Source organism: Ptiloglossa arizonensis, chromosome 11 (genome assembly GCF_051014685.1).
Source record: "Ptiloglossa arizonensis isolate GNS036 chromosome 11, iyPtiAriz1_principal, whole genome shotgun sequence".
NCBI lineage: Eukaryota > Metazoa > Arthropoda > Insecta > Hymenoptera > Colletidae > Ptiloglossa > Ptiloglossa arizonensis.
The window spans coordinates 2716579-2737184 of record NC_135058.1 but is presented as its reverse complement, the minus strand read 5'-3'; the positions used below and the strand labels follow the sequence as shown (position 1 = coordinate 2737184).

General features: G+C 44.4%; 1 protein-coding gene across 1 annotated transcript in view; it reads left to right on the top strand.

Moving 5' to 3' along the window:
- Positions 1-20606, top strand: part of Hwt (SH2 domain-containing adapter heavyweight) — a 291059-nt gene that overhangs the window by 182509 nt on the left and 87944 nt on the right. The window lies entirely within an intron of this gene.

Here is a 20606-nt window from a genome sequence, read left to right as displayed (position 1 = left end):
GTCACGACACGCGTAACGATAACGAATAATTCGGTCGAAGGCAATATCGACCGATATTGTTTTCTACGCGCAGAGCAATGTGGAATAATTCCAGGTCGATTGATCGATCGAGTTAACCGGTGGTATCGGTTATAGAAAATGCGGAATGGACGCGAAACGTTGGAAAACCGATATTTATTAATAACGAAAAGGTAGACGATGAAACGAAGCTGGAAAATACTCGGAAGACCTCTCTTCGTAGGTGAATTCGAAACATTTTTCCTTACACGGTTCATCCACCGGTAGAATTTTCGAAAATGCGTAATCTCGCCGAAGAAAGCGGAATCGTGCAATGTTTCAGCCTGAAATTATCTCAACGACGTAAAAACGATCCTCGAAGAAATGATTTGAACGTGGAATTATGTAACTATTGTAGCATTCGATACCGCTTGCGAAAAGTGTGACCAGAATAGAAACCGCACGCATCTATCTGTGATACAGATCGTGCAAGATATTAACGACTAGAAACACAATTTTCCTGTAACGGATTTTGCAATATTTCACCCTTTGCGGCAAAACACGCTCGTGACGCGTAGAGCGGATCCATGCGGTTGATATTTACAATTCGAACACGCGCGTGAACCACGGGCTTGAAAATTCGAATTTTCAATAACAAAGCTACCGATCAAAATTGCGTTACCTCGAAATATCCAATTTACTTATCTCCGCGTAGAATCACCTCTTTGATTATCCTGGTGAGAAAAGTGTCAGAATACAAATTAAAACGTTGTACATCGAGATTTCTATCGCGAGTCAACGTCGCTCTTGTACTTGTCGGATTAGAGAGTTAATTGAATAGATTTCAACGTTTAAGCTCCGTTGAAAACGGTATCGTTCTTTTGAAACGGGACTCTCGACCTCGTGGCGCGTAAATCAGGCCGCGTGGAACTCGTTTAGATTAATCTCTTAATCTCTTTTCGTAAAATGATTCCGCAAGATCCTCGTCTCTCCTCTTTGTTTACCGAGGAGCGCGTAAACCGCGTTTATCCACGCTCGAGTAACTGTTTACATCCGGGCGAAAGTTATAACGGCAAACTGCACCGTGCCGCGAACGATAATACGGATTTACGAGGCGTACCACGGCCGAGATCGGCCATGGCGTTGGTTCATCGTCAATTCGGTTCCGATAAGTGTTTATCTAGCTCGACAGCCGGGATACCGTGGCGAAACTATCGGTCCAAGCTCCGCTAAGAATAATAGTCGCTGCGCTCGCGATATTTGCCCCGATAGTTGCGCCGACGTTAACTGTTTGTCCAACTACGATACCAGCTGCTTCGTTTCTCGGTGATTTGTGGAGACTCGTTTCTTTTCTCGACCACAAGTAGACAAATTTCTCAACTCGATTCAAATTTCAAGCAACGAAGATAAACCCATCTCCGAGTTACTCGTTGAATAAAAAATTCCAATTTCAATTCTAGAATGAATTATTTTCGAACGAATGCAAATTACTTCAGCGGTTGTTTCGAGTGTAAATTGCTACCGATGTAACGTTAAGACTGGAAATACAGAGGGAATTTTATTTCGGTAAACATAAATGGACAAAATTGTTGCAGAATCGAGTTCTGTTTTTTTCAGACAAATAGGTCGATGTATTTAATAAATCTGTATCGCTGTTTGCCTGTCCGATATTTCTTTACGAAAATTATTCGGAATTTTCGATTTCATTTTGCACGAGGAATCACCCCTATATAGAGATTCTATCGCAAATTTTTGTACGAAATGAATTTTGTTACGGAATAAGAAATATAAATTTTTGAATCGGAACAAACCAATTTTGAGCCTTCCTCGAATCGAAAAGTTCGAAATTGTAACGAATACGAAGAGAAAGTAATTCACGAGTCAAAAGTATCGTTAGCTGTATTTAAAATGATAAACGATAACGCGTTTCACGGCTTCGAAGTTTCGTAGAATCGTCAAGGGTGCATTTCCACATTCTGTTAAAGTTAATCTCGAGGTTGGAGGATTTTCGTGTTCTCGAAGTTTATTGAATCGTTTTGTCGGTCTTTTGTTTTCGTCGCGCGATCTTTCTTCGAGGGGCTGTTCGAGCGGACAGCGTTACGGTCCAGTTTAATTTATCTGCCGTCATTATTACGTCGTGATTAAACCGGCCGTCTCGATTGTCCGGGCGATTCTACTCCACGGGGGTCTGACTTTCGGTTTAATTAAAAAAACGTGATCACCGTTTTCAGAAGTCCCCTGGTTATTCCCTTCCTCGCTCGCTCTTCGTCTCCGTAGAGAACCCCTTTCGTGGTTTCCGGATATTTCCAGCAATCAACTGGAAATGTTTTCCTATTCTCGCCAATTTGTTTTCGCTCGTCGAACGGTTTTAAATTAAGAAAGGAAAAAATGTTCCCGCGAACGTTGCACGAAATGGAGAATATTTGTTAGAGACGACGGAACGTGTGAATGTTCGTAAATAGATACGTGCTTCGTTTTAAAAATATTGTAATTAAATTTTCTTACAATCGCGAAGAAGTGTATCGCTCGAATTTACATCGAATTGAAAATAATAAAAAATTCTAAATATTTCGACAGCGTCGAAATTTTGAATCGGACGAAACGTTAAATTCTAAATAATTTCAAGTTGCAGATAACGTCGAATTGAAAGTTTCTTATTTTTTTGCTTAGCCTGTTCGTGCGTTTAGAAAGAGACGTGACTTAGAGACAATGGAGAAAAAATGCAATTACAAGTTCGATTCGTAGGGGGACGAGTATCCCCGTGAGACGAAGGAAAACGATAGTTTCGTGTTGGAAAATTAGCTGTTTGCCCGATAAAGAGTTGCCTGGTAACCCAATGGCACGTTCACGTGCTCTGTTGGCCACGCGTCGCGATACGTTTCACCACACGCAAACGTGCATATAGAGAGAACGATACACGTGTGGAAACAGAAAGGTTCGTTCTCCAGTCGGAAGATACATTTTCACAGCAAAGTCGACGAGGTCTCTAACAAGGTGACCGCAATCTAGCCGGTACAGCACCCAATTAGCGATGACCCGAACCGGCTCAATTCCAGTGGCCCTTAAAACTATGAAATTAGTTCTCTCGGACGGAGCACGGTCGTTCCCTTGGAATCACCCTTTTCTCTATTTGCCACGAAAACGTCGCGAAACTAGAGGCAAAGATCTCGAAGATCCGTTCGAACGACACGTTCGACCAAACGGTAATTTCAACATTTGAAATAGACGATTTTGAATCACGTACAATTGTTAAAATTATTGAACTTTAGGAGTTTGTAACACTTCGAAATTTCGACGTGGACAGTTTATTTACGAAGAGTACGTGAATTGCACTCTGAATTGAATTTATTTTTATGGAACGGTGTATTTAAAAATCCTTTGTTGGTTTAATAAAATAAAAATTTTTTATCGTTTAATACGAACTACGGAACAACGTAGCACAGTTTCGATTCCATTCGTAAATTAAACCGTTGCAAATATTTCCAATTTATAGAATACAGACACTGTTCGAATTATATTTAGAATTTTTTACGATAAAAAAAATTATGCGATTACGTGCAAAAATATTTGTATAAACTACTTTCAATTTTTTGGTGTGCAGAAAAAGTCGCCAGAAAATTGTTACTAAAAATCTATTTAATATTTTTCTATTAACGATACAATTAACGAGTATAAAAAAGAACTCAGGAAACGTACATATACATATATACATGGACTTTGTACTACCGAAACTGCGAAACCGGTTTTGCCCTCAGCTACGGTACAAAGGGATTCTCGGATGAAAAGAGAGCCGTTGTTAAAACGATCGTCTCTAGGGGCTGGGTTGTCCGAAGCACGAAACTTTTCCAAACACCGGCACGGTGCGCTCTGGAAATTTTGCGGTACAATGAAATCGGGGAAATTCGGAGAAAGCGCGGCACACAGAGAGAAGACGGATACCGTGATTAATGTACAAGGCGATTCTGTATAATTACTTAATTAAATTCATACATCACGAGGTATTACACGACGAACATTATGATCTGGTCCTTTGTAACGACCCTTTTGATGCGTAGGGCCTATCTCGATAGCGTCCCCTTCGAAACGGTTACTACGGTCCGACTCCTGACTCATTGATATTGGACCAAGTTTCTAATAGACGAGCATATCAGTAACTGATATCGTGGCCTCAGGGTGAACGTAATTGTCTCGTATTATCCGGCTGAATTATCCAGCTAGCGGTTACCAGCGAATATATACATCGTCAAAGATGTACACGCGGAGTACGAAATAATTTATCGAACTTTGAAATTGAGAGGAGTTTCCACTCTACCGTAGAATAGTAAAAAAAGGCGTTTTATTGTCGAACTTTTTATCAAACGGTATCGGCAATAGTGTTTTCAAACTTCTGCATGTTTATTTATGAATATTCCAAGAAAAGGTATATTTTTTTCATTCAGAGAGAATTATTAATTTTTTTATCGACTTCTCTAATAATTACACAGCCTGGAAAACTACACCGTCGGACACGATTTTTGTGTAAATAATATTTTTTTTCAATACTTCAAGGTTCTCTCTTATATTTCTGTAAATCTCAATCGTTAAACTACGATGTACTTCTTAATAAATTTCAATGTAATATTCTAAATTCGCAGCTAATTAGCTCGGCAAAATTATTTTTACGTTATATATTCTTACGTTTCGCAACAATATTCAAACAGAATTATAAAACAGTTGTAAACATTTTCAATGTTACAACGTTACATTTATTCATATATCATAAGAAGGTATTCTAAGTTCGCAGCCAATTGGCTCGGTACTACCCGCGACGAAGAATTATTGTACATCGCGAGTAATACCGATCACCAGATCTCACCACGTAGAGGTTGCTGCGAGCGGAGACCCGGAGGGAGATAGATGGAATCAAAGTTCCATCGATCTCCCTCGATGCGCGATACAAACGGAGTTACTAAACCAAGGAGATAGGAGGAATCAAAGTTCCTTCGATCTCCTTGTTTAGTTCTGCCGAGCAATTACATTGTCGAACAAAATGAGACAAAATTAGGAAGAACGCGACGCGAACCGTGAAGTTGATCGTACTAGGTCGGTCCCGTTTCCCCTTAGTGGGCCCGATTCAAGAGGAAATGCACGACGCCTGCACTCCTCTCCTGGAGGAGTGCCCCGTTTCTCCCAATTCCGCGTCAGGAGCACACCCTCAGCGTGGACCTGAGTCACGAAGAATCACGAAAAGAGGGTCTTATCCTGGAGGCTTCCGGAGGGACCGGCAAGGACACCTGCCCCTGTGTTCACAGCATGTTCTCTCTAGAAGCGGATGCACCAAAAAGAGACGGCGACTGACCGTTCGGATCACCTACACGGCCGGTCACTTGCTTATGCAACAAGCAGAGGTGATCGACTGTGAAACAAGCAAGGGAGCAAAATTAAGCTAAAAATCGATAATTACTTGGCAGAGTACAGATATTCATACACGGTGGCCTTAAAAGTAACTTATTCTAAACTTAAAATTAACAGCCCAGCGGTGGATGAGACGAAGGAGTCCTCTTCGTTTTTCGTTTTTCGTTTTTCGTTCTTCGTTCTTCGTTCTTCGTTTTTCGATATACCTAGCTAAGGTGGCCAAATTAAATTTATAATAAATATGAAAATTGATCAAGACACGATCAAAAAATTGGCACAGTATATATGGGTTAATGGTGAAATACATTCATGTAGTAGCGAAGAAAATAAATGAAACAGTGACAAAAGAATAAACATGAAAAAACAAGTACAAATTAAAATCGAAGAATAAATACAGATTTGTCGGAACAAGTAAAATAAATGAAACGAACAAACAAAAATAAATAAATTGGGGAATGGCCGCCAGTACTGACCACCGCCTATTATCGGTCAATCCCCATCCAGGTTAGTTCGCGGATGGTTCAAGTGTCCCAGAGAAAGACGTCCGTCCACCTCGGAGGCCTCCGGGAGAATGAAATTTTCGGCAAATTGATAGCTTTTAAGCCATTATCTATACCAGAATATTGTTAATAATTGTTTAAACTATGCTTCTACGATGGTTAACAATTATGACAAATAAACATCAAGATATTATAAAATCTGTAAAGACTGACGGTTTCAATGAATGTTTCTTGCTTTATGCGATTGTTACTAACATCTACGCATGTTTCCAATATTAATGTTACGATATGCATTTTATTTATCGAATACAAATCATGAATTAGTTTACAGAAATTAATTTTGATCGAAAATCGAAGAATTCTGTTCACGTAGTTGTAAAAGGATCGCCCACTGGTTATTTAAAGACGTAAAAAAGTTTCAATTCGTCGTACAGCACTACGATCGTTTCGCTAATATGTTGCACATCGTGAATCACTGGCGCTCAACGTTCTCGCGGTTTTGTTCATCGGGCTAGAAACCTAGACGATATTGGGTACACGCACACCGTCTTCTGCGCCCAGTAATACCTCCCGAAGCATTTGAATCAATTACAGCCTCGGGGTCCTTAGGCGCCCCTATCCCGCATTACAAACGGGGAGTCCGGCGCAAAGTGAATTAATTAAGTGTCCGAAGGTACAAACGACGCCGAGCGTCGGCCCGTACACAGACTCCGGGGTATTCGCGGACGTACACCAAGAGACCGATTCGCTATCGTTTAGGATGCTCGAAGTTTCCATTTTGAGCATTGGCCGCGACGACGACAACGATCGGTCGATTGTACCGTTTAATCGGTACCCTCGGCCCTGTATCGCGGTTTCAAATTACTCGCTCGATAACATTGTTATCTTCGAGGACGCGATTATCCTTGGCACGCTCTCGCTCGAACATTCCGCAGAACATGCCCGCAGGGACCGAGAATCAAATTCAATCGGTCTCTGAATTGTGACGCGGGTGTCTTTCGATGGTTTGTCACGTACGGGGAATAAGAATGAGACGGATACGACACTGGGAATTAGCCAGAGACGAAGATGCTCGCTTTAAGGAGGTCTGAAACGAATCTCGATGGTTTGGGGAGAAGTTGAACAGGTTTTGAGTAGGTCGACAATTCGGTTCGATTGGATGTAGCTTACGAAGTGAATTTTCATCGATTTCTTAAGGTAAAATGGAGAAGATAAGTATATTACTGTTAACGTAGGATGAATGTTGAAAGATGAGTTCGATCGATACGAAGTCGTTTGGAATTGTTGCGAGAGCTTATTTGGAGATCGTGGCAATTCAGAAAGTTGCCATTGACGAAGGCAAAGTTGATCGACGGTTCGGTTTGATGTAACGTAGTCGAGATAGCTATACACGGAAATTGGCTGGAGAAGGTACTCGCTCGAAGGAAATGAATCTCTATCGTTTGAAGACAAGTTGGACAATTACCGGTAGATTGACAACTTGGTTCGGTAGGGTGTACCATAATTCGCGAGAAGAGTTTTGATCGGTTTGTTAAGGTAAAATGGAGCTTGGAGAAGTTACTGTTGAGATAGGAAGAAAGTTGGGAGATGAGTTCGTTTGACACGAAGTTTCATCATTTGATATTCTTGTCTAAGGAAATTAGCTCGAGGAAGTTTCAAAAATTTCTGAAACGAATCTAGTGGTACAGTTCTGGTATAGTTCTAGTATAGCGAGACAATTTTTGGTCGGTTCGTCGAAGTAAAACGAACCTCCGAATAGTTATTGTCGACATAGGGAGAATCGAGTTTATTGAAGAAAAATTGAATTGAATTAATTATTGCTAACGGGGGAGAAAGTTGAAAGATGGTTTTGTTTGGAACGATCTGTTACGATTTCCAGTTATCGTGTGGAGAGATTAGCTCGAAAAGGAGGAACTTTGAACAATTTCCGAAAATTTCTTAATAGGTTTCTGTAGTAACGTTGAGATTCCAGGAGTTGTCGCTAACGAAGGGAGAGTAATGAAGTATGACGTGCTTCGGATCATTACGCGGGAAGATTAGCCGAAGAAGATGCAAGCTAGGACAAGTTCCGAGAACCATCTTGATAGTTTCGTTTGGGAAAAGTTTAAATTTGGGAAGTTGTTGCCGATAAAGAGAGAGTTGAACGACACTTTCGTTTAACACGATGCAGTTGGGATTCCTTGCGCAGAGAGATTAAATCGAAAAGGTGCAAGTTGGAACGAAGTTCTGACACGAATCTCGATCGCTTTGCTTTGAGAAAGTTTCAAATTTGAGAAGTTACTACCGATAAGTGGATCGAAAAGTTACCTAGATTCGATACAAGAGAAACGATTTTTTTTTTGGAAAAAAATTTAAGACAACGAACGATATCGTAAATTATATTGACGAAGTTTTGAGTTGAGCGATTCACTGTTCGATAATATTTTATTTTTAATATTCAACGATTCTTTGCGTACGAACTCTATTTTTTTTTTGCAAAGAGTAAAGGTACAAACGTAATCAGGAGACAACATTTTTATCTCTGACAAATGCGCAAGCAAAATGCAGTTCGGTGCATTTAATGCACGCATTCCGGCCACGTAACGCCACTGTTAGAAATGGAAGCGAAAGGTACTGCAAATATAATCAGAACTACGTTTGACATTCCACGGTGATGTGGTTTCACGCAAATTCGATTTACTTGTAATATTGCTCGTCGCAACGTGATTGTACTAACGGTCGGATCGCGGTTCATCGTTGAATATCGTTATAATATCGTTAACGTGCCATTGAACGTTTCGCATAAATTGATATTTGATTATGAAATTTTGTTGCTGGCTACGGAATTTTAATCGTTCGTAACGTATTCGCAGAAACGAGGAAGAAGTTGTTTTCCAACGCGAAATCGAAAAGTACATTCGTAAAGTTGACAGTTTCAAATTAGCGACGCAAGACCGGCTTTCGAATGTGTTCCTCCACGGAAAGCTTTGTTCCTCGATGTAGCTTCTTTGGCTCTGGCTGAAAGACGCTACACGAGTTTTCAATAAGCAAAGAAACAACCGAAACGGAGGAGCTTTTGCAAACAACCGAGGCAAACGCGAAAGTAATATCACGAGAGTCGGACGTTCGATACACGAGGAGAAGAAGATATCCTTCTGGAGCGGTTCTCGTGCGGGACAAACGCGAGGCGTTTACGCGAACTTCCAGTTCGAGTTTTCCCGGTGCTTCTTATCTCTGACGTCACGCTCTGCCGCAACGATTAAACTTTTCTCCGGTTTCCGGCCGGATGGCGGCGTTTCCTCGCGACTGGACAATACCCCTGTCGCGAGGGGAGCTCGACAATGCGCTATTTGCATTTTTAACTGGAAATTTCTTCTCCCTGACGTTTCTTTTCTTCGTTCGAGATAGAAAAACCAGACGACGACGTAAGATTTCGGAAATCTTGGGACAACGAACTAGCGAGAAGCCGGCGTTACGCGCGAGAAACTGCACGTGTTGATAAATAAATTTATCACGATGAACGCTGGAAACTGGCCAAATTGCTTTGTAAAGTCCGAAACCACTTCGTGTTTTCTTGTAACGCAATCTATCTTCTGCCCGTTATACATTATATATTTTCTGAAAGCGTCCATAATAGGGTAAAGTAGTCTTCGTGGAAAGTTTTTCCGCGAAAATTGAGCACAAGAGGGGAGAAACATTTATCAAATATCTTTTCGTTATCGTACTACTTGTTTTCTCTCTCGTCGGCTGGAACAGTGTAAACTTATTTATCCTAATTGAATTTGCTCCAAACGGTGTTACAAATGTATTTAAAAGTATCGCTCGAGTGGGTCATTTAACAACGATGAATCGTAACCTCTCGATTCGATGCTCGAAATGATCAAACGATTAAACTCCAACAAAGATATCGGTATTGCTACGCGCGTTTCGAATACTTTTCAAATAGGACGCGAAAAAGAAACGCACGAAAAGGTTAATTTTAATAGGCTCGTGACACAATTATCGTAGTTTCATTGACGCGCGTACGATGTATTCCTGGAAGCTGGAAAGTTCACTCCCGAGGGTTACCACGAGGTAAACTTATCCGTGAATTCCTGTCTCGGTAATTTTGCATCGAGGACAAATCGGTTCCGCAAGGACGTTTACGCGTCTGGATTACTCGAGCGTTTCAAGGTCAGTGTCAAAAATTCCCACAAATACAATTCGCGTTCTTCCCTAAGCACCGATCTTTCGATCTCCGTGCAATAGATACGTACGTTTCACCCCCGGGAAACTTTTTTACCCGCCGGTAACTTTTTCTCCGAACAACTATTCCCTCGTTTGGCGAATTCATTAGACACCCTCCTATCGCCTTATCGTTACGATCTCCATCAATCCGTCATCCCGGCGTAATTTACGTACTCCAATTATTATCCCGTAAACGTTAGTACCCTCTCGTCCGAACCATCATCTGTCCCTCGCCGTAAAACTCACGGCCCATCCCCGTGCCCGCCACACGTATCGGCCCGCCCCTCTGCGAAAACAAGCGGCGGGATGGGGCCGACAAGAGGAGGAAGTTGCCTTTCATCGAAATCGGCTTTGCACGGTTTAATCCGCGCGTAGCCGCCTTCGCCGCCGTCTGCAATAATTCAACCGTTGGGAGAGAGGACACTCTTGCATCGGAGCTTGGACACCTACGGAGGGAGAGTTCCGCGTTGTAGCGGTACTCATTGCTACCTAGGTTAGCGTACGCCTGACTCGAACACCACCGAGCAAAAGTATCCGTTCCCTAGGATTCACGACCATCGCGGTGTCTCGATTCGAGAGACCACCTTTCGATCGAGACTAGATCTCAATCGTATTCGACGATTCTAGATTCCAGTCTTCGATACTTGCAAGGATGTTTATTCTTGGATAAGCATTTTTGCCGTTAGAGTTCGAGGTAGTTTCGTCGATGCTCCAGCGCTCATAGGTACCAGGTCAGTGTGCTTTTAACCTTACCGATTCCAAGATCGAGAAGCAACGATATCTATTTTTCTAGGATCCACCACTATCGGGGGACTTTGACTCGGGATAACTGAACTTCTTATCGTTTTCGAACGATCGAGAACGAATTATAATTCCACTAGGGATTCGATCCGGATGCCAAGTTTGGCATTGAGAATTAGTTCCACGTTGTAACGTTCAGGGGTACGTATGCTGGTGTACCTTTAACTCCATCGATTCGAAGACTACGAACCAAAAATGTCTAACCTCTGATATCCACCCTTACCAGAGGTTTCGGTACGGAGCAATCTCTCATCGTATCCGAATCTTCGATTTTTCTAGACTCTGAATTCCAGTAGCTGGAAGGATATTTACTCTCGGATCGTTTCTCTTGTTGCATTTTGACACAATTCCATCAAGGATACGGCCCGAGCTGGACGCGCACGAAGGGAGACTTGTGTGATTTAAATCACGAACTAAAAATGTCTACCCTCTAGCATCCACTCCGGCCCTGGGGATTCGACTCGGAATAACACTACGGTCTCAGATAGACTCAAGAATCTTCGTTTTAAGGTCGTTGCTTCTGGTTCTAATTCGACACAATTCCACCAGGGATAGATACGCGAGACTCAACGCTTCGATCTTCGATAGTCGCGAGCATCTTCCCTCTAAAGTCATTGTTGCTGCTAGAGTCTGACAAAGTTCCACTACAGATAAGTACGAAAGACTCGTATTCTTATTCGTTCCAGTCAGCGACAGTTGCAAGAATCTTTACTCGTATCGTTATTGCTACTGAAGTTCGACACAATTGCACCAAAGATAAGTACGCGAGACTCTGTACTTGAATCTCCGATGGTGGCAAGAGTCTTCGCTCCGAGTAATTGTTGCCGTTCGAGTGTAATGCAATTCCACCAGGGATACGTCCCGTAGAGGACGCGTACGAGTGACGATTACACGCTCGCGACGATTACACGCGCGCGACGAGCGAGGACTGAACGCCAAGGGGGGAACACGATCGAATCGCGCGTTACGGCAAAGGAAGGGTCCCCGCCGGGCGTTCAGGGCCCCGTTAAAGAGGGAAACGTCGAAACCGGCGGCATTTGCGGTTCACCGCACGCCCGGTGTTAGGCAGTTCGTGTTGCGGCCGCGTTTCGAAAAGTTCCCGTTTGCTTGGACCGGGGGGTAACGACGAGGCGCCGTTAGCATGATCCGTGTCGCTGCGGATTCGTACGTCAAAATTTATCGTTCCAGCCGCGTGTCACGTCTCGTTAATTATGCACGTATGCGCGCGTGATGCGTGTCGATCGTGGAAAAGCCCTGGTAACAAGCTCTCGGTAGCGCCGCCCGTAGGAAATCTGGGGACGTAGGAAATCAATGCCCGACGCATTCACGTCCATTTTGATGAGATTCCGTTTCATCAGGGAGTCTCGTCGAGTCGAGGTTTCTCTCTCTTTCTCTCTTTCTCTCTTTCTCCGACCCAGCTGTATCCTGCGAGCGCGTATGAACGTTAATGAGTCGAGAGAGGAAGAGTTTGATGGGTCCATTAGTATCGGCGGAAAGTCGTTCGTTAATTTTGGTACACGTTGCTGTCGAGGGTGCACGATGGAGGAAATATGAGTTCTGGAAGGAACGGGGTAACCCATTGGGTCGAACGTTTCGGTCAGGCTTTGCTGCTACCAATTTTCGTCCACGTATTCCTTACACGTGGCGTTACATTGTTCTCGACGCGAGGCTGAACTTTCTTCTCGCGGTGCATCTAATTTTCACACCGGTACATTCTCACGGTAAAATCGAATATTTGGGGCAAAAGTTGGCGCTGTTCGCGCAAGAGTGTTATCAGGGAAGACGGTAACGATAATGGCCGTAGCTCTCAAGACCGATGTTGCGCCGCGCGGTACGACGAAAGTCGGAAACGCGTTTTCACGGGGAGAGCAATAATACGTCACTTCCAGCTGCCTCGAGCATTTTTTTTTCCCTCCGCGGCTTTAAAAATACCACACGTTTGCACATAATCCTTGCAAAAGCCCCGTAATTTCGTAGCCTCGAGCTCCTCGTTGCCTGTGACCATTCGTCATACTTACAGATCCCAAATTGGCCTTGTATAACAGGCTGGATAGAAAATATCGTCGTAATCCCGCGGATCCGTGAACTTTTCCCGGCCAAATACGAGCGGCTCTCGGAAATAATCTTTCCATCTATTCGGGCCATTTGGTGGTTCGCTATTAAATACTCGCGCGCGAAGTGTACAAAAATGCATCGTTCGAATTTCGTTCGATCGAAGATTCTAGACAACCTTCGAACGAATGTACCATTCTTCGAACAACGCGATCCATCGAAGGAGAATAAATATACGTAATAACGATACACGACCCCGTTAAATATAAACAGCGTGCGTTACACGTCGGGAGAGTTGCAACAATAAGAAAGGATTAACAATAAATACATTGTCACGCTACGAAAGAGAGATTCAGTTGTACAGTATTGTAAACTTGGTATACGCGTCGCTTCGGACGTTTGTTCGCAAGAAATATCATAAAACCAGAGTACAATTCAGAGTTGATTTCGATGCACGAAAATAAAAAGTGGTTTACTTACAGCAGAGTCGACTACTTGTACGTTTGAGATTTAAATCCAAGATATACAAGTTTAAAAGAATAAAAGTTGCTCTCTAAAATTTAATCCGTACGATACTCTTGATAATCGCGCAATAGAATCTCTAGTATTTATCACGCGTACAAACGAAGTTCGACAACCCTGCAGATTGGTAAATTTATTCGGTATAAATTCTACCAACCCTCTGTAACTCACGCTACGTAAAAATCTGTTCACACGTGGTAGGTATCGTTACTATAGAATAATTTCAATGTTCATTTTCCTTCGTTGAACCGTGTTATTCGCGCAATTCAACGTTCGATTACGTACCGTCCCGGAAGCTTCGATTAAACGAATGATCTACTTTTTGCACACGGGACCACAATTACAATTTACCGTCCTATAGGAATACTTAAAGCGTTTCGAGCTTTCTGTTATTGCCAACGAGGTCTCCGAGTATTAATTACTCGTTCTCGAACACGGTTCCAACAATCGGGGTCGCAAGATCCCAGCCGCGTGCATTCCGGTTTCATTTCACTGATCGAATTGTAGCAGAGATTCGCGTTAGTTTCTGGCTCGACTGGTCGGCCGGCGAATCGATACACGGGGCAGGAAAGTATCGGTGAGACGTATCGAAAATTCAATCGTCCTGCTTTCGAGTCTCCCCTCGATGCACATATTGCAAGTGGCAGGGCATGTCGAATGATTTTCGGTGAACCCGACGCGGGATTCTGGACGTGTCATTCTAGTAATTAGATCGTATCGGTGTAAATACACGCATGTTGCTAACGTAAAGCAAATCGTTCGGTCTCTTTAACCACCCCACGCGTACCGAGCTAGGCCGCAACACCGGCGAATTAATTAACGAGCGAGCCGTATTAATGATGCAACGTTAGGATTTACGTGGTATCCGGCTCCGAGGGGTCGATTTCCCTCTTTTCGACTTTCCCCGGGTCTCTCGCTCTTTCTCCGTTCTTTTTCCTTTCTTTATCGACGCCCCTCTGTCCTTACGTTTCGCGATAAAATTGCCCAAGAACTCGATCTCGAATTGGATCGCATTGTGTCCGCGCGGCGGTTTCATTTTGCGATCCGGCGGTGAGTTAAATGTGTACAATAACGGTAATGGCGTTGAATAAGTCTCGCGTAAGTCGAGACTAATGCCAAGAAACGTACAGTTGTGTTTCCGGTGGTAATAATCCCGCGTCTGAAATGTGTAATTGCGTTGGAAGCACGAACGCCTCCCCGTTTCAGCGAGCATCTCATTTGCCCGAGAACCGCGAGATTAACTTTTGTCCGATGAGAACGTTTTTATTCGCGGGTAAGATAATAACGACGTTAATCTCGCTGTTTCGCTCCCGGCTCTGTTTCGAATGTTTTTCCCTGGCTCGCGGATGAAAGATTTACGAGAAAACCCCGCTGATGTTCCGTGGCTTCGTTCTTCCGTTGAATCTTTGTTTGCGTTTCCAAGAGTACTCGCGAAAATGCGTCGGTTTTCCAAGTTTCGCAGCGCGAGAACAATTTACCGTCTTGGGTTTCGTCGATGTTGCAAAAATGCACGGTAATTCGAACGCGAGGTTATCAGAAATTTCTTTAACGTAACCTACATTTTTCTTAAGGGAACAAAATCCACACAGTGCGCGATATTTGTCGAGGCGTTCGTAAACAGAATTCTTTCGATCTCTTTGAACGATTAACTTTTTCTCAATATACCGTCGAATAGTGACAATTCGACGAAAGATACTATATTTACCGATCGGTCCAAAGACGGTCCGATCCGTAGCTCCTCTGGTTTCGAGGTTCCGATTCGAGGATATTTAATTTCCAAATGCATTCACGGGCGGAGAGTTTGCGACGGAGTGGTGTCTCGCCTGATCGACTTATCGGTACGTAATCAGTGATCGCTAATTCGAAAATCTCGTAGCGAAACTCATCTGCATTCGGCCCGGGCGAAAGTGAGCGATAATTAACAATCCCGGTGGTACCCTTTACGTCGTTTCAGTGTCACGCAACATCACTCAAAGCGGAGAGGTATTAAATGTACCGCGAGTTATTAACGACGTTTGGCTTCCTTGGGCGCGATTTCGTGTTTCCGCCTAAAGCGGATTCCACGCCGTAGCGAGAAGGGTTGGCTCCGTGTTCGACGAACTGCGAACGAACGATAACGCGAACGGGCCACCTGCGTCTCGCACGACTTCGCAGAAGTCGCCGACGCCGTTTCACGACGCTCACGACGCTCACGGAGAGGGGGACGACCCTTTTAAGTGGCGACAAAGGTACTACGCTCCCTCCCGTCCCTCCCATCCCTCCCCCGAGCGTCCATTCGCCCTTACGTAATATCTTCCCGGTAGTCGGATCGCGAGCCACCCTCCTTTTTTTTCGATTTCCTCTCTCACTCTTTGTTTCCCTCTTTTTGTTTCCCCGCCGAAGGATATTTTCGAGGGTTCAGTGCGCGTTAATGGACGATTTAGCGTCGCGAGCTTGTCTAACCGGAAAGGGTGAAGATAAGGGAACTCCTTTTGAGCAGATTTTAGTCCGGGTCCGCGCCAAATATTTTGGCCGTTCAGGGTCGTTCGAGAGGGTGGATCCTATTATACCGTCCGGCTACTCCGTAGATCCCACTGTACCGTCTACGCGCCGTGTCTCGACTTTTCGCTCCATTGTTTCCTTTGAACGCGAAAAACGCAAACTTACCGGCGCATTGTTTTCGATCTCAATATGGAGACAGGTTAACCAGGGTTCGAGACGAGCCCTGGATCAAACCGGACCAATTCTCGGTTCGAAAAACGAGACTCGTTATTCGTCCTCCCTCTTCGTTTCGTCCGTTCGAAATGTATCGTTTGTCTCGTATTTCGATCCAGCGATACCTGTATCTACGATCGTTCATAGCGCCACTGGAAACGACCGTGAGCGGCCAAACGATTCGGCGCAGACTTTGCTCGTCCGTAGCTAAGTGAAAGGCTAAAATTGCCACGGACGCCTCGTACAGTTGCGATCTTGTCGACAAAGGGAAACGGAAGGAACCGAGAATTCTGATACAAAACGAACGAGAAAAGCGTCGGATACCACGAGAAGAAAATGTACCCAATGTCCGTCGATAGAATCGGTAAGGCTACTTATCCGACGCTGAGATATTCCGTGTCAGGAACGACGATCCGTTCGAACGGTTGGTCCTCGAAACGAAGATTTCGCGACAACGATGGAAATCCACCACGACCACCGTGATACGTTTCGCGCGTCAAAGACCGAACCGTCACCGGTTTTAAAGGAATCCACCCCTCCGCTCAAAGTTCAATCTCCTCGAGACCATCGAGATCGCCGTATCGCTCTAAAAAACGTTGCACCGAAAGGTTAAAAAATCCTGTTCCAGAAACGTGGCAAAGGAACGCCACGATTCGACACCGGCGAGTAATCGTCGAGCTGGAAAATTTCCGTTCCGTTCGATCGGTATTAATTTCGGTCGAGTTCCGCGAACCTGTCCAAATACGATCACGATTTTCCACGCTACTCGCGCGGTTCCCTTCCGAACCTATCGGTTTCATTACTTCTGTTTCGTTTCGAGGACCTCCCTCGTTATCCCGCCCGTCGACATACACGCGAAACGAACCAACGGGGGTGACCGGGGGTTCGGAGAACACTGTTATCGTCGAAGTCTGGGTTGGAAAATTTTTTTCGAAACTCCGCGCACCGTTTCCTGGTAACTCTCGTCCATTGTTTGCCCCGTGTTGCGGTAAACAAACGCGTCGCCCATCGAACCGGGGTCTGGACGAGCTGAAAATCCCGACGTCGCTCGAGCACGCGAATATCCGGCCGGTTCACAGCTGATCGCGACGAGCGGGTGGCAAGTCCGGCCGAGAGGGGTGGATTTTAATAAACCGGAAGCTTATTGTGCGGTCCAGGTTTGGACGTCCGACCGTTTGCGCGCGCAGTTGCGTACAGGCGTTATCGAAGTAACAGAGAGTAGGGGGTAACGCTGGCTCTTCTTTCGGTCGAGCGACAGCGAAGAAGACAGCGAGGCGACAGGAGAGCGCGGACGGGGACGTGGTTGGCTAGCACGAGGAAAGAACTCGAGCCTCGGGGGTTGCATTGTCGCAATGGCGGTGATTACGACCGGCGAGCGAACTCCTTCCACTTTTTTGCTGCAAGTTCACCGAGTGGTTCCACACGGTCGAGATGCCCTCAAGGTCTCGTGTCTTGTTATCGTCCCGAGCTTCGTGTCTGCTCTTTAAGTATCGTGCCTTTCCTACGATCTGCTTGATTGCGTCGTTAAAGCCGAGGTTCTCTAGTAGCCATCGCCTTCCTTTTGATCCCGGCCACTCGCGAGCCTGATTTCTTCGGCTCTGAACAAGCCACGGTCGCGGCTCGCGTCTTGCCGTAGACCTCTGCGACTGTACTTCCGGCGGTCGTGTATATTTCGATATCGACGTACACTCGATCCCGACGAAGAGTCGGTTGGATACGGCGAGGGTAATTGGGCGTTCCAAGCCACGCGTAGGTATTGTCTGGCTTTTAGAAGGTGAGGGAGGAGGAACGAACGAACGAAAGTAGGAAAAGAAAGGGAGAGCGTTTCATCCCGGATCTTTCCGGTAAGGTATTCTAGCAGGCCTTGTTTATACGTTAGGACATTGGGAGCTCGATAAAGGATCGTGTGTACACCGATCGGGGATGGTATAGGAATTCTCGGGAAACGATCAGTGGTTTAATTTTCCTCTGATGGCGAGTGTGAACATGTTTCAAATAAATATATATATATATATATATATATATATATATATATATATATATATATATATATATATATATATATATATACTATTTACACAAGAAGTTACGATATTAAGTTACAGAGTGACGTTCGAAATTTAACAATCTCGGAGCGTAACTGATCAGAACCTTCAACGCGAAGTTTTCTTGTATTGTACTTCTCTACTCTTTCTGTAGGATTTACGCGCGATCTTCGGTAGTGATGTTTTACCGAAATTTTAACAAAAAAATGGGTACTTTGCGCGTAGACGAACATCTAATATCGGATACGTTGTTAAGCCGTGGAAAAAGATACAGTAACGATAATAGTAAAATAAAACAACGAAAAATTGTAACGAACGATAATAGGTGGAAATATTGGGAAAAGTGTAGCGAGATAACGAATTTGACGTCATGTTTAAACGAGGCACAAGTTAGGGAGTGAATATTCATTTTCACGAACGGCATGCCGTATAGATTTATCACTTATAAATTACGAAACTCTTGAATTATTTTTCATCGAAGAGTATCGTTAGCGACACAATCGACGAGAACATTTATGCATTTTGCAATATTTATTCCAAAGAGAGATTATTTTCCTGTGGTACCAGCGAGCCTGTATTATACGAATGAAAACGTATCGAAGCTTATGCCACTTACTTTGATTCAAGATTATTTTAATTCGAGATCCAGGCTCGAGGGAAACTCATTCGAAAGTTCGTCGCGATTGATCCGAGAATGATAAATATAAGAATGCGGTGCACGGTGAGAAGTATTTTTAAATATACTCGTTAACCCGTTAACCTACTGGTACTATCTTTAAAGTCGTCCGATCGTTGATCGTTGATCAGATTACACTTCGACACCGTTATTCTCGTTAACCGTTAAAATTCGCAATTATTTTTATTTCGATGAAAAAATCATCGTTCTCTAGCGGACAGCGGTGCAGAACGTGTTCCAAAGACGTACAACACCCCCGGAAGGAGACATCTTTGAGAACGAGGTCCGACCTTTCCAGTCTTTGCTTCTGTATCGCGTTGTGCGGCGTACCGCTTCGGAATACTTTTCAGCCGCCGTCCGTAATCTCCGGTTAACAATGCCCTCGACACATTTCCTTTCTTAATTGCCGATCGATCCGCGACAAACACGCGCCGCCTTGTACACACGAAACAGAAAACCGATCTTTCGCGCGACGAGTCGTGTCTAGCGTTGGCTCGTTATCGCGACGGGAGAAGTTCGATTTTCTCGGATAAAGTGGGGTGGTTTTCGTTGAGCTCCGTTTAACGAGAAACAAGGGTGGTCGAGGATGCTGCTGTTTCTCCGAGAATCCGTAAGACGACTTAGAAACAGGACTCTTACGATGCGATGGTAGGAAGCGTCGATGTCTTTCTCCGAAAACTCGAGCGTGGATCTGGAACGCCGGGGGTTAGAGAGGAGATGGCCCGAAGGAGGAACTTCTAAAATCAATTAGCAGCCCCTTAGGCAATGGGGTTCCGTTCCCGCGACTATGGAAGGACCCTCTCCATCATAGGATAAGGGGTGATAAGGAGGGGTCGACGTTTATCCCAATAGAGAAACCGGCGGAACAATCACGGCGTTTCTACGAGCATCCACACGTACATTCGAGGGAGCGAGAAGACTCGGCGAGGGGGAGTGTGCGTGCACGGGTACCTGCAGGGGTTGCAGCGACACGGTTCAACCCTTTCGCGCGACTAGCGAGCCCGTCGCTGCGGGCTGCTGAGATTATCGCGAGACGACACAACCATCGAACGTAATGGACGCCTTCCATCGTTTGTTCGACACCTCGATACGATATCTTACGAGCCGTGACACCATTTCGTAACGTAACGGAGGAAGCGTAACGCGCGCCAATATTCTACTTTTAACTCTCGATCGTACGGAGCGTTGGAAATATAATATATTACACGCGAAGGCTTTTCGTTGTTAATTCGACCACCTCGATCTGGAATCTTTCTCTCGAAGATATTCTTCTGTATTTCTTATATTTTAAATTGAAGCGTTACTTTCAATATTGTTCGGACAGTTCGGTTAAAAGTGTTTACAGGTTGATCAGGTCTCGGTTGGGTCTGGGTTAGGCCGATTGTAGTGTATTTATCCACGATTCGTTTTTTTCCGTAATGTTCCAAGTTATCTTCAATTCCGTAAATGCAACTCCGAAAAGAATATTTCACATTGCTCTTTCATTTTGACTCCCAATCCGCTGAAAGATAAACGAAAATCAATTGCAAGATTTCGTTTGGAAGATCGAAGGTTCCCTCGAGCATCGCAAAAAGTTTTACACGGAAATAGTTCCCGGTCGAGACGTTCACCGAACCGTTTTATTCCTCTTCACCGAGAACTCTTCCACGCGAGCTGAAAAATGCATTCGATGGAAAGGGTATACGATGAAAAATGTAGCGTAAATTAAACGTCACGGTT